The sequence below is a fragment of the Vulpes lagopus genome, chromosome 5 (assembly GCF_018345385.1).
Source record: "Vulpes lagopus strain Blue_001 chromosome 5, ASM1834538v1, whole genome shotgun sequence".
Lineage (NCBI taxonomy): Eukaryota > Metazoa > Chordata > Mammalia > Carnivora > Canidae > Vulpes > Vulpes lagopus.
This window is the reverse complement of record NC_054828.1, coordinates 14,375,746-14,390,858: the sequence shown is the minus strand read 5'-3', so window position 1 is coordinate 14,390,858 and position 15,113 is coordinate 14,375,746. Positions and strand designations below refer to the sequence as shown.

The 15,113-nt window shown below is 42.9% G+C and overlaps 1 protein-coding gene across 2 annotated transcripts in view; it reads right to left on the bottom strand.

The window, feature by feature from the left end:
- The window catches only part of SYN3 (synapsin III), a 456,205-nt gene that overhangs the window by 422,976 nt on the left and 18,116 nt on the right, over nt 1-15,113 (bottom strand). Inside the window, exon 2 of one of the 2 annotated variants that reach the window (XM_041755595.1) lies at nt 14,064-14,225. The exons of the other annotated variant lie outside the window; for it this stretch is intronic. The gene's annotated coding sequence lies outside the window, so the exon portion shown is untranslated. The remainder of the gene's footprint in view (nt 1-14,063; nt 14,226-15,113) is intronic. 2 annotated transcript variants of the gene reach the window in all.

Here is a 15,113-nt window from a genome sequence, read left to right as displayed (position 1 = left end):
TTTCTGCTAGTATCATATATTTGCCAATTGTTGTCAATATGTTGATGTGATAAATTCAATTATTGTTTCTAGTGGTTGTTTATACATTTCCTAAAATTTTCTATTTAAGCAATCATGTCATCTACAAATAGAGACATCTTTACTTCTTCTTTTCCTTTTTTTTTTTTTAAAAGATTTTATTTATTTATTCATGAGAGACAGAGAGAGAGAGAGAGATTGAGAGAGAGAGGCACAGACATAGGCAGACGGAGAAGCAGGCTCCAAGCAGGGAGCCGGATGTGGGACTTGATCCCAGGACTCCAGGATCACGCCCTGAGCCAACAGCAGACACTCAACTGTTGAGCCACCCAGACGTCCCTACTTCTCCTTTTCCAACCTTAAAGCCTTTCCTTTCCTCACCTCTTTCATTACAGTGTCTAGTATCCCACTATTGAATGGAAATGATGAAAGTAGGTACCTACCTTTTCCTAATCTTAGCGGGAAAATGTTCACTAATTCACATTACTAAGATGTTAGCTGTAGATTTTTGTAAATGCACTTTATCAAAGATAGTTCCTTAATAGTCTTAGTTGCCTGAGAGTTTTTATCATGAAACAGATGTTGAATTTGCGAAGCGATTTTCAACTGAGAAGACTATAGTTTTAAAAATCACTTATTTGCTTAATGTGGTGAATCAACTGATTGATTTTCCAATGTTAAACCAAACTTGCATTCCTGAGATAAATCCACTTGGTTATAGTTAATTACCAGCTTTATATATTGCTGGATTCAATCTGATAATATTTTGTTGAGGATTTTTGCATCCGTGTTCATGAAAAGTACTGGTCTATAATTTCTTTTTCTGGTAATCTCTTTGCTAGATTTTGGTACCAGGGTAATGTTGAGCTCACAAAATATGCTGGGGAGTGTTCCTGCCTTTTCTATTTTCTGAACGAGTTTATGTAATATTGGTATTATCTTTTTTCTTAAATTATTGGAAGAATTCAACAGCGAGGCCATCTGGGGCTGTTCTCTTCATGGAAAAGTTTTTAATAATGAACTCAATCTGTTTTATAAATCTATTCATATTCTCTGTTTCTTATTTCAGTATTTGCAATATGTGATTTCAAGCAATTTGTCCATTCTTAGTTGTTGAAATCTACTGGCATAAGCTTATTCATAAATTTTTTTATTATGTTTTCATTTTCTGGAGGATCTTTTTCCCTGTAGGATATTTTCCCTGATATTCTTGATAGGAGAAATTTGTTGTTTCTCTCTTTTGGATTAATTTGTGTTGCTAGGAATTTACAAATTTTGTTAATCTTTTAAAGAATCAATTTGCAGCTTTTCCAATATTCTCCATTGTTTGTTTTGTATTTCATTTCTGCTCTTTATTACTTCCTTTCTTCTCCTTCCTTTGGATTTAAGAGTTTGATTTTTTTCCCTAGATTCTTAAAATAGAAATATAAACCATTAATTTTAAACCTTTTATCTTTTTTAATATAAGCATTTAAAGCAATGCATTTCCCTCTACACATTGCTTTAGCTACATCTCAGAAACTTGGCATTTCATAACTTTCATTACGGTTGAATTCAAATTATTCTTAATTTCTTTGTGATTCTTTTTTGACTCATGTATTATTTAAACATGTTTAATTTTCAAATTCCACCACTCTTTCAGATAATTTATTATTTTTAATATGATTCATTTGTGAGCAAGGAACATAATCTATAAGGTTCTAAACTTTTGACATCTCTGACATTCATTGAAACTCATGTAGGCTCAGTAAGCTCTATCTTAATGAATGTTCCATTTGCACTTGAATGGGTAGTCTACAGTTCAGTGTAATGTTCCATAAATATCAATTGGATTGTTGCAAGTCAGTTTCCTCAGCCAGGAAGCCAACTCTGCTATGGTGAGTTGCAAGCGAGAAGTTTATTGGAGAGTGCTCCCAAGATTAGCAAATGTGGGAAAGTATGAAAAACAGAAATGAGTTGAACTGCAATACAGTTTTAAAGGAGGCATCAGTCAGACTTATTGATGGAGCTGGGAATCTTTTTAGCTTTCCTCATTTTCCAGCTACTTTGTTAGCCTATACTCTGCTAACCTGTCAAACCAATACAACTGCAGCTTTCTGCTTTGGTTTAGCTGCTCCATGCCATGTGGACTGGGGAATGCTTTAAGAAAAGAGGCACATAAATGTAGATCTCGCTTAGCGGGTTTGATTCTCTTCTTTCAAGGGTCATATCTTCCCCAGATTCTACCTACTTTTGTTTCTCTCCAGGAAAATCAGATGGTTTCTTTTAAATACTGTACCCAAAGTTTTTTTTGTTTTTGTTTTTTATGTTTTTGTTTTTTATGATAGTCACAGAGAGAGAGAGAGAGGCAGAGACACAGGCAGAGGGAGAAGCAGGCTCCATGCACCGGGAGCCCGACGTGGGATTCGATCCCAAGTCTCCAGGATCGCGCCCTGGGCCAAAGGCAGGCGCCAAACCGCTGCACCACCCAGGGATCCCAAATACTGTACCCAAAGTTTATAATTATCAACTATGAAAGGATTAGTCCAACATGAGCTACTGAGTCATTATTCAATCTGGACCTCTTCCATTTTTAATATACTGGATAGAAAAGTTAATAAAATACTAGAATTGACTGGACTTCAGAGATTATTTAACAACCCCTTCTTTGGGAACTCTGGTCAATCTTACACTGTTGGGAATTCCACACCTGCAGACAAATCACCTCATTATCCTTTGACCAACTCCAGTGTTAGTCAAAGGCTCATCCTGTACCTGGGTGGCCAGCGGTTGAGCGTGTCTGCCTTTGGCTCAGGGCGTGATCCCCGATGCTGGGATCAAGTCCCACATCAGGATTCCTGCATGGTGCCTGCTTCTCCCTCTGCCGATGTCTCTCTCTCTCTCTCTCTCTCTCTCTCTCTCTGTCTCTCATGAATAAATATATAAAATCTTTTTAAAAAAAAAAGTGAACAAACATTCCTCGATTGCAGCAAGTGCTAGTAAGGAATATAGAGTGCTTTTATAAAGATTAAGTGGTGTTGGGCCAAGGAAGGCTTCTCTGAGATGACCTTTCAGCTAAGTCGTGAAAGATAAGGTGAAAGAGAAGTACATATGCAAAGGACCTAAAGTAGGAAAGAGCTAGGTATATTTGAAGAATAGAAGGAAGGGCAGCCCAATCAGGAAACAAGAAGGAGATTTTTCTAAGAAAATGTTTAGAGAAGTAGAGGGACAACATCATGAAGGGCCATACTTAGGATAATTTCTATTTTAATTCAAGTGCAAAAATAAGCAACAGAGAGACACGGACTAGTCAACCTAGCTACGGAGTGGAAAACAGACTGTAGAGGGTGTGAATAGAAGCAGCCAGACCAGTTAGGAGGCTGTGGCCATTATTGGGGTCCTTGGGTGTGAAAGAAGCGAGTTGGATTATGCAGTTTGCAATGTGTTTTCCTATTCTGTGGGTCATTCATTTCTTGTGCCACTGGACACTGAATATCTCTTCAGTGTCAAATGTAATCTGATAGTGAGACAAGGTGGGGATGAGAAGGATTCTAGGAGGAAAAGAAGGGTAGGAAATCTCTCTGGGACAGAATGGTGTAAGCCAGGCGGAGTACACAGCCCCATGCTGCCCCACAAATGGCCACTAGAGGGCAGGAGTGGCCACACCAGAAAGGAAAAATGAAAAAAAAAAAAAAAACACTTGCAGAAAATAACTTTTGCAAGCTTCCTTCTTGGGGGCTGTGGCAGGAAGGAAGACTTTACTGGGAAGAGTAAAAATAAGGTACTTCTCAGAACTGTCGGTTGAGCCACAACACAGAAGTAAGATGTAAATCATAGGGACACAAGTTTTGCATGGAAGTAGGAAAGACAGGGTGCCAGGGTGGCTCATTTAAGCACTGGACTCTTGATTTCTGCTTGAGTCATGATCTCTGTCTAGGTTGTGAGACTGAGCCCTGCATCAGCACCCCACACCCTCAGCAGGCAGTCTGCTTGAGATTCTCTCCATCTCCCTCTGCCCCCACCCCTCAATGCTCGTACATACATACATACATACATAAAATCTTTTTTATTTTTATTTTTTTTATTTTATTTTTTCATAAAATCTTTTTTAAAAGTGAAAAAGACTCCATTAGAATAAGAGCTGCCTCACAAGTAACACTGGCTACTTTGGGAAAAGATGAGCAACTGATAAGCCTGGATAGGAGAGTGAACACCTGTGCTCAGATGGCTCACAGACACTGCAGATTCACTTCCTCAAATGAGTTTTTGCACTTGGGCCCCCACCCCTCACTTCCTCCCAGAAGTACCACTATTTGTCCACTCAGGCCAGAAACTGGACTCTCATAGTCACTCCTTGACCCTCACCATTTCAGCCACTCAGTCACCAGGCCCTGTCACTGCTGTCTCTCCCAACATCTTTAATATCATCTACTCCTCTCCATCATTCCTACCATAGTCTTGGTTCACATGCTGATAAATTTAAAAATGGGCCAAAGACGGTAAAAGGCAGAAGATAAGATCTATGAAAAGATGTTCCACCTTGAATGTCATCAGGAAAATACAAATTAAAACAAGATACTACCTATTAGAATGGAACAATGACAACACTAAATGTGGGTAAGATGTGGCTAATGGGAATGCAAAATGGTAAAGCCACTTTGGAAGACAGGTTGGTGGTTTCTTGTAAAACTAAACATACTCTTATTATCCAGCAGTTATGATCCTTGGTATTTACCCAATGGAGCTGAAAACTTGCGACCATGCAAAAACCCACCAGTGATGTTTATATTAGCAGGTTTACTCATAGTTGCCAAAACTTAAAAGCAACCAAGATGTCCTTCAGTAGTGAATGAATAAATAAAACGTGGTAATCCAGAAAATGGAATATTATTCAGTAGGAAAAAAAATGAGCTGTCAAGCCATGCAAAGACACAGAGATCCTTACATGTGCATTACTAAGTGAAAGAAGCAAGTCTGAAATGCTACATATGGTATAATTGTAATCCCAATTATATCACATTCTAGAACAGGCAAAATTACAAAGACAGTAAAATGATCGGTGGTTGCCTGGAGTTGCTGGGGCAAGGGTGGGTACTGAATAGGCAGAGCACCTGGAGTTTTAGGAGAGCAGAAATATTCTGTAGCATACACCATACTGATGGATACACATTACTATACATTTGTCCAAACCTATAGAATATACAACACCAAGAGTGAACCACAAAGTGAACTACAGACTTTGGGTGATTATGATGTGTCAGTGTACATTCAACAATTGTAACAAATGTACCCTCAGGTGGGGAAGTTGATAGTGGGAAATTCTACACTTGTGTGTGAGTTAGGTGATATATGGGAAATCTCTACTTTCCCCTTAATTTGTTGTGAACCTTAAACTAAAAAGAATATAATGCCTTTCTGATAAAAAAGGGGGGGTTCTTAAGTGCAAGACCTCTACCAAGATCAGGTTAAAGACTATCGTTGCCTCAGCATTCTGGGGCTGGACATTGCAGGACAGAGGGAGTAAGCCTGAAGGTTATGCTCACAGACCCTGGAGCCACAGGACCTGTGTTCTAATCACAGTTCTGCGATCTAGTACCTACGTGGCCTCAGGTAAACTTCTTAACCTCTCTGTGCCTCAGTTTTCTCACCTGTAAGGTGGGGATAGTCTAATAGTATCTACCTTACAGGATGCTTGTGAGCATTAAGTGACTTTACATACATCTAGAACAATGCTGGCATATGATGGGCAATCTGTGTTAGCTGCTGTTATTATTCTGATTGTTTTTTAACATTGTGCATGTCCCATTGCCTGAAGGTCTAAACAGTATGGTCAGCACTAGTGTGGGAGACAAAGTGGCAGAGACTGCAGTATTTACATAAGAACTGGCTTTGGAAAGGATCTGACTTTGAGACCCAACTCTGCCTCTTGCAACTAAGTAATAGCCAGGCCACAGGTTCTTGATCTGCAAAGCAGGGATACTAATCCTTATCCTTCCTACTTCACAGGTCTCTGAGCAGACAAAATAAAGTGTATTAAGTTGCTTTTCAAAATATTTATTTTATAAGCTAACATAGAGTAAAATAGACTTTTTGGGTGTAGAGTTCTATGAATTTTAACTCATTTATGTAACCACCACCACAACCAGGGTACAGAATATTTCCATCGACCCACATGGAATTGCTTTTTAATCTTTAAAGTGCTCTGCAAATGTCCTTGCTTAATATTTCAGGGGCTATTACCTGGATCTCTTAAAATGGGACATTAGCTAAAGAACATTTGAGGCCTGGCATATAACTTAGAAAATAAAGGAAGATGAATTCCAACAATTGAACTTCCTGCTCACGAGCTGCCTTTGCCCTGGCTGTTCCTTCACCTGGAACACTCTTGCTACAGAAACCTGCATGGCTTACCCCCTCATGTCATTCAGATTTTTGCTCAAATGTCACCTTCTCAGTGAGGCCTCCTCCTAACCACCCAATGTTAAACCGTCTGGTACTTTGGTTCTCTCCTTCCCCATTCCACTTGTTCTTTTTTCCATAGCATGCATTGCCTTCCATTAAACTATATACTTTGGGGGGCACCAGCTCAGTCAGTTAAGTGTCCTGCTCTTGATTGGGGCTCAGGTCATGATCTGTGGTTGTGAGACTGAGCCCAGTGCCAGGCTCCTTACCTAGCGGGGAGTCTGCTTGAGATTCTCTCTCCCTCTGTCCCTCTCCACCTCTGCGTGCTTGCTCTCTCTCTCAAATAAATAAATCTTTTTTTTTTTTAAAAGCTATATACTTATTTATTTTGCTTATTGTTGATTCTCTGCTCCCTCTGATAGAAAGTGCCCTAAGAACAGAGATTACTGTCTGATTTGTTCACTGCTATATCCCAAGCATTTAGAAAAATGTAGTAGGGGATCAATAAATATTTGTTGAGTGAATTTGTTTAAAATAACATGAATGAAATTAAACCACACTCACCTTTTGTTTGTGAGGACTAAAAATACGATTATATACAAGGAAAGTAACTATCAGAACATCTGACACATAAGCCTAAGCTGGAATAATACAAAGGAATATCTGATTTAATTTTTGGTGAGCTCTTCCCTCATGTAAACACACCAAGATCATAAATTCTCTCTCCAGCTTCTGTTCAGTGAATGCTGACAGATTTTTCTTCCTCCTTCCCCATTAGGAACTAGCATTTGCGTAATTAACAGCTGCTAAAACCCTTTCTGCAGGAGCAGAAAGTTTAAAAATTCATGGAGACAACATGGGCTCAGCTTCATCAATATACTGATGAGCACTGGCGGTGTGGGAGCCTAGGGTGAGCTGGAGAATCCAGAGGCTGTGCCACTCAAGTTGCAAAGCTAAGAGATACTTAACTTCCTGAAAAAAGGTCAAACCTGCATCTCTGCCAAGGGAGCAGCTCCATCTCCACCTACAGACAGACCTGCGGGGTCTTTCATCTGCAGAGCTCTGTTTCAGCCACATCTACATGAAAGTATCCACTGTCTTTGAGTTCAAATCCACTCACACAGGCCTTTACCTCCTGTGAGTGGCAACACTCTTGTTCCCACAGGTGGGACACTGTGGGCCCCCAGCCAAGGATTCAGGCTTTAAAGCTAGGATTTGTGGGTGAGAGAGGCTTCTGTATCAATAATTCCCTCCCCTTGTTGGAGAGCACCTCCAGATGTCAGGAAATTATATGGAAGAGAGTCTCCCAGGGATTGAGAGAAGTGAGAGTCTTCCATTTATTTGAGACCACCCACCTCAATTCAAAATATATTCAAATGGAGAAATATCAAAACAGGGTCACAAAAATATACTCATGTACATGAGCATTTATATCAAGCAGCTTCAAGTTTTTAACCTACAATTATAAAGCAACTATATATAAAACTGTTACCCACAAAATAACCACAGGATTTATTTACAGGCAGAATTTATAAAGCTTTCCAGGCAGCACCAGGCAGGATTGAGACACAAGCTTAATGTTACCTGACAATCACACTGGCTTGCCTCTGATTGATCTAGACATTTATCTGAAGGTCATGCTAAAAATCTAAACAGCGGCTCCTGATCACCTGAGGTCTGGAACTAAATGGCCATCTTGGGCTGCGTCTGTGATTGCTGCCCATAATAGGCCCTTAAAATAAATAAAGGTGATTTTTAGCAATGTTACCTTACTACAAAATAAACAATATGTAGTTTGGGGGTGTGTTTCATAATATTATTTCCAGGGATTTTCACTCTAAACTGGGGCCAGAGAGGTACCCACTTTGGTGATCATCTAGAATGTGGACCCTTCTGGGCAAACCCCACTTCTCAGGGTGAACAGCTCTGCTTCCATCACCACTTCATATTCACGCCCTCAGGCTCAACCCTCAAAGATACCTCCCCAGTTCTCCTTTGGTGCTTCTCTAGTGCTCAACAGATTCTCTCTAAACAACTCTGGCATCCAATCTCCTCTCTCTCCTCCCAGCAGTGCCAGGGCACCCTCATCTCTCTGGGGTACAAGTGTGACAGCTTGCATACCTGCTTCCACTTCCAATCCCTTGCCTACATATAATCATGTCACTTCCCGCAGAAAATTCTTCTGTGGTTGCCCATGGCCTCCAAGATCCTTATCTTATTCACATTCAGGCATGGAAACTCCAGCCCTCTCACCTCCAGCTTGGATCAGACCACTTCTGCCCCCAATCCATTGTCCTTTTATTTCTCTGGCTCAGCCTTATTTATCTGTTAACTCACTCTTCAGGATGCCTTCCTTATCCTCTGCTCCACATGTGCTAACCATAGGGCTCCCTGAACATGGCAGGTCCTTTCTCAAGGACAGCTCTTCCACATGCAGAGACCTCTGCCCGGCTCAGCTTTCTCCACACATCATGGTTAAATCCCCCCTTCCTTCAGTACTCACCTCCTGCACCACTCAATCAGGACGGCCTTCCTGACCACCCCTAGCACACTCCAGAATGGGTAAGGGGGGTATTCCAATGTTCTTGGAAACCACTTTTCAATTTCTTTCCACCAGAGGCTGACTGCTTTGTTGGTTCACAAGTCTCAAACTATTATATACCCATATCACCTGGAGCTCCTAGCAATACAAATTCTAGGCTTCACCCTCAGAGGCTCTGATTCTGTAGGTTGGAAAAGTAGCCCAGAATAAGCATTTAACAAGCTCATCAAATGATTTGCTGCAGTTGTTGTATATACCACATTTTGAGAAATACTTCTCTGGATCAGAACATCCAAAATGGGAAGTGCATCCCCTAAGGCTTTTCAAAATGATGCACTGCAGTGTATGTAAAAAATTGTTTGAATTTTTATTTCCAAATTTTCAATCTAAATTCTTTTTTGTGTGTACATTTTGTGGTTACAGTATATGTGTAAAATATTCATGATTTGTACATAGATGAACACACCTACGTTGGGGTGGGCAATTTGATAGTTTGAATTATTCGTTAAAATTCTATACTTCTCCCAGAATCTACAGTTTGTCAAGTGATTTTGCAGTTGTTTCCACTTGAAGCTGAGTGACTCCTTTGCCCACTGACTTTGGGCTCAGCCATGTGACTAATTTTGGCTGATGTGATAGTACACCAGTTCTGAGCCACAGACCTAAGAGACATCACATGTTTCCACTTGCCTTCTTGTACCTCTGCCAGTGCCATGAGAACATGTCCTGTGGATCTGATGAGGAACAGAGACACCTGGAGAAGACTTAGACCCAAGCAGTACCTTAGAGTCATCCAGATGAGCCCCACCAAGATGCGTCAGCTCCCAGTCAACTTGAAGAAGCATGAATAAAACAAATGCTTATCAATCTATACCATCAAGTTTGTGATTGTATGTCATGTATTGGCTCCTAATACAGCAATGACTGGCTTAGATTTCGGGATCACTGAAGGCAGGGTCTGTACTCCAGCTCTGTATCCATAGCACCTTGTACAACCTCAGTAGATAATAGAATTAATTGATTGATTCTTTCTCTATTTCCTGAGAAAATTCTAATCAATGCTCCCTGTGGCCCTGTTTGAAAGGGGTTAGGTTTAACTCACTTTTCTAAAACCAACTGCAAAGGCTGGGACTTCTCGGGTCCCCAGATCACCTTTCCTGCAGTTACACAGAGAGCTTGTCCATGTGCACCCCAGGCTCCTGTATAATCCTGAGGTCAAAATACCACTGCCTATTACCCCTAACATTAAATATCTGAGTGGCCCAAGGGCTGACCTTGCTTAGGTTTTCTTTTCTGTGGTCATTTGGGGTTTCTACTTCATCAGCCCCCAGTAATCCAACAAGACTGTGGTATCCAATCTCTGCCTTGAATCTATGACTGGGGTCCCAGAGCCCTCTTTCAAGGATTGGCCCCCAAGCATTCCCCCAGGAGGATCTACTTCCTAACTCCTGGGAGAGCATCTGCAACTCCTAGAGCTATGGCTGCCATGCCCATCTACCTGGTTGGAAACTCAAGGGCTAGCCACTTCCAAGCTCTGCATTCTCTGCAGGGAGAATGTTCTGCTCCCTCAATCCCTGCCAGTGAAAACTCAGAAAGCCCCTATGTCCTGATCTTGTCGAGAAAACCTGGCTATTGTATACAATGGGGAAAATAGTATTCAAGGAAATATCCAAGTCTCTGCACAATCACTGTGGGTCTCTGTTCTCCAATGCCTGTGCCCTTGGAGCAGCACCTGCCTGAAGGGCCTCTTGCCCACACCTCCCTCTGCAGCAACAGGCCAGGAAACACATTTGGATTATCTCTGTATGAAGTCAGGAGGTTTTGAGATTTTGGGTATGCCAGTGGGGTGCATAGTATGGCTGGGAACAGCAGAATACAGTGGGGGACCCTCCTTGATGATACCCTCAGCAGAGCTGCCAGTACTTCATCTTGCATATGGGATTGCTCAGAAAATATAAGTTGGGTGGCATCAACTCCATCTTTTTTGTCTTTGTCCCATTTACAAAGAGTGTTTCCAAGGAGGCTTTCTTTCCTTCCCCCTTCCCCCCTCCATCTCTTCTCCCTTCCTTTTTTTTTTTTTTCTTAGATTTTTATTTATTTATCCATGAGAGACACACAGAGAGAGAGGCACAGACATAGGCGGCAGGAGAAGCAGGCTCCATTCAGGGAGTCTGATGTGGGACTTGATCCTGGGACTCCAGGATCATGCCCTGAGCCAAAGGCAGGTGCTTAACCACTGAGCCACCCAGGCGTCCCTCTCTTCTTCCTTCCTTTCCTTCTTTTCTTCCTAATTCTTTATCTTCCATTTCTCCATTAAATCAGAGCTGCTTTTTCAGGAACTAATTTTGAATTTTTTTAAAGATTTTATTTATTTATTCATGAGACAGAGACAGAGAGAGAGAGGTGGCAGAGGGAGAAGCGGGCTCTATGCAGGAAGCCTGATGTGGGACTCAGTCCTGGCTCTCCAGGATCACGCCCTGGGAGGAAGGCAGCACTAAATCGCTGAGCCACCTGGCTGCTCCTAATTTTGAATTTGAAAGGGACTTGGAAGTTGATACCATTTCTTAGTCCATGCAGAACTCCCTTCTATAGGGCTTGTAATGTAAAACTTACTGCTATCGGGCAGCCCCGGTGGCACAGCGGTTTAGCACCGCCTGCAGCCCAGGGGGTGATCCTGGAGACCTGGGATCGAGTCCCACATCAGGCTTGTTGCATGGAGCCTGCTTCTCCCTCTGCCTGTGTCTCTGCCTCTCCCTCTCTCTTTCTCTCTCTCTCTGTGTGTGTGTGTCTCTATGAATAAATAAATACAATCTTTAAAAAAAAAAAAAAACTTACTGCTATCATTTACTGAGCAGCTATGAAGTGCCAAACACAGTGCTATTGTTTCCAGGATATAAATATATATGAATCCTGCTCAGGAAGTGCCATTACCCCCACTTTACAGAGGAAGAAACTGAGGACCAAAAATGATAAGGAATTTATGTGGTCACTCAATTTGTAAATAATCATCACAGTTCTGTCAGGCATTGTTCTAAGCACCAGACACATATTAACTCATGCTTCCTCTAGTCTTATGAGGTAGGTGTGCTATTATCACCTACACTTTACAAAAGTGGACAATGAGACCCAAAGTTACACTGCTAAGAGGCAGAGTTTCGATTCAAACCCAGGCAACCAGGCTCCTGTGAGCATGATCCTAATCACTAGGCAGCACTGCCCCTCAATGGTAATAGGATTCAAACCCAGGGCTTTCTGGGGCATGGGCCTATTGATTTCTCTCATGTCACGGTACCTTGGGCTTCCTTGAATCTGCAATCTGGCTTCTTCTAGGGTTCCATAAACATAGCTTAGTGTATAGAGCTGCTCAGAGTTCTGGTCACCTACGCCCTGGCCCCCATGCAATGATTTTACATCTCTGTTCCCTCTGCCTGGCATGACCTTCCCTTCGCTCTATGTTCTTTAGCTGGTTACTTCTAATGCAGCTCATTCCCTTCTCCCTTAGGGAGGCTTCCATGACTACTCTCACCAACCAACTAAGACTAAGAGAGCTGCTTTGTGTCCCTGCAAAGCCCTGTGCACACTTGTCCCTGTGGTTTGAGGGGAGGGACCTTGTCTGGCTACAGAATCACTGAGTTAGAGATAGTAGTAGGTACAGCTGGGAGCCCAGAGTCAAGAAGAGATGCCAGCATTACTACAGTCCAGGAACCAGACACGGTGTTTCCTGTGCCAGATCAGAAAACACACAGAGCCAAATAAATAACCTTCTTCCTAGAGACACAGGAGAGGCTCACTCTGAGAGTGAGAGGCTCACTTGGAGAAAGGAAGAAGGACTGAAATGAAAGGAAACGCCAACTTTATCTGGAACATCTAAACGAAGCTATTGACAGGTAAAAGAGAGACAGACACACAGAGAGACACACACAGAGAGACAGGGAGACACAGAGACAGAGAAGGGCATAGAGAGGGACAGAAAGAGAGCAAGAGAGAGACAGGGAGACAGAGAGAGACAGAAGTAGGAAAAGAGAGACAGGGAAAGAGCACAGCCCGTGGAAACCAGGCTGAGTACTGCACATCCAATCCTATCACCTTCAGGTGTCCGCAGCCTCCTGTCTAAGCTTGGCAGGGCAGATGGCCAGCCTGGCGGTGCTTCTGGCAGGCAGGTGCCATCCTAATGAGTAATTTAGCAAGTTTACTCTGGAGAGCAGCAAAAGCATGCTATGAAACATCTTAAATTTATCAGATCCCAAACAGAACTCCATTTTCTGCCATCTCCCCACCCCAAACTGCCCTCTCTTCATCTTCCCATCTCAGTAAATACCACACTTGGTTGTTTAAGACAGAAATGTGGGAAGATCCCATAATTCTCCCCTCTCCAGCCACCCTCCACAGGCCATCAACTCTCCTCCCCAACACAGCCTCTGAGTGCATCTACTTCTTCCAACTCCACAGCTACCACTAGGGTCCAAGCCATCATCATCCTCACCTGGACCAACAAGGAAGCTCCCCTCTGCCCTTCCTGCCCTGGCACCTGCTTCCCTGCTGTGACTCCCACCCCTCAGTGGTCCCCACTGTGGTCTGGATAGCACTCAAGCTTCTTTCACGGCCTCGAGGGGAGGAAAAGACACATCACCTGGACTCCCTTCCTTTAGCTCATTTTCTATATCCAAACTGGCCTTTCTATTTCTCAAACAAGCTGATTTCACTCTCTAGCATCCCTGCCCCAATACCCTCAGGTCTCAGCACTTGCTCTTCCCTCTGCCCAGAATTTTCTTGTCTTCCCCTTGCCGCCTCCTTGTCATTCAGGATGTCACTTCCTCAGCGTCCTTTCCTGACCATTCCATTTAATACTGACCCTAGTGCCCTTCACCAACTACAGTAGGCCCCCTTTATTCACAGAAGGTATGTTCCTACACACCCTGCGGGTGCCTGAAACCACCGATGGTATCAAATACGCTCTATGCTATGTTTTCTTCCTATGATAAAGTTTAATTTATGTATTAGGTACTGTAAGGGATTGACAACAATAGCTAATAATAAAATAGAACAATTATTACCATACACTGTAATAATAGCTATATGAACACGGTTTCTTCCTCAAAATAGCTTGTTGTCCTGTACTCACCCTTCTTATGATGATGTGAGATGATAAAATGCCTACGTGATGAGAAGAAGTGAAGCGGATGATGTAGGTATGGTGACACAGCATAGAGGCTGCTATGACCTTCTGACGCTACCACAGGAGACCATCTGCTTCCAGATAGAGGTTGACCACAGGTAGCTGAACCTGCGGGAAGTGAAACCGCGGATAAGGGGGGGGCCCACTGTGCATCTTTTTCCCTTATCCTGCAGCATTTTCCTTATATTGAGAGTGGGTTCACTTCCTGCCAGACTCCCCCATGACCCTGCCCACTTCATTCTCATCCTGGCACCGTGCACAGCACTTGGATGCAGGACTGACACACTGCACACTGAGGAAGTATCTGGTAAAGAACTCTGGGATTCCGGGGGGCATGGGCAGAGACAGTTACCTGGAGGGTCTGGACCTGGAGAGGGCCCCTGTGAAAGACACAGAACTAAGCAGTGTGGCAGCCCCACTCCCATGACCTGTTACCTGATGGGGAGACTACACACACAAGGAAGAGAGTTATCTAGGATCACTCAATGAAGTAGAGGCTAGCCCAGGCCCAGAACACAGGTCTCCTGAGTCTTTAGCTCGTGTTTTTTTTCTGACTCCAAATTACTACAATTAAAATATAAGATTCTCTGCATATCAATGCCTAGTTCCCAGTCATTCACTTCACCCTCTCCAGACAGGGAGCACTTTTCTATTAAATAGCAGAAAGTAATAGCCACCATGTGACCCACTTGCTTCCTAGCACTGAGCTCATTACAAGCATCATCTCACTAATCCTCACAGAACCCTGTGAAGCAAATAGTACCATTAACCCACTTTACAGATGAGAAACTAAGGTTGAAGGGGGTGAAGTGACCTGCAGACCACCATGTACCAGGTCAGTGGCAAAATTCAATCTTGCCTCTACATCAGTCTAGTCTGTCTCCAGATGCAGCCCTTCAACGACTGCACAGCCCTGGCTTGCTGGCCTACTCTCCCCTAACTCTCCTGGTGCTAAACCTCAGTGGGGTACTCCCTGTAACCTGACACCTACTGGGC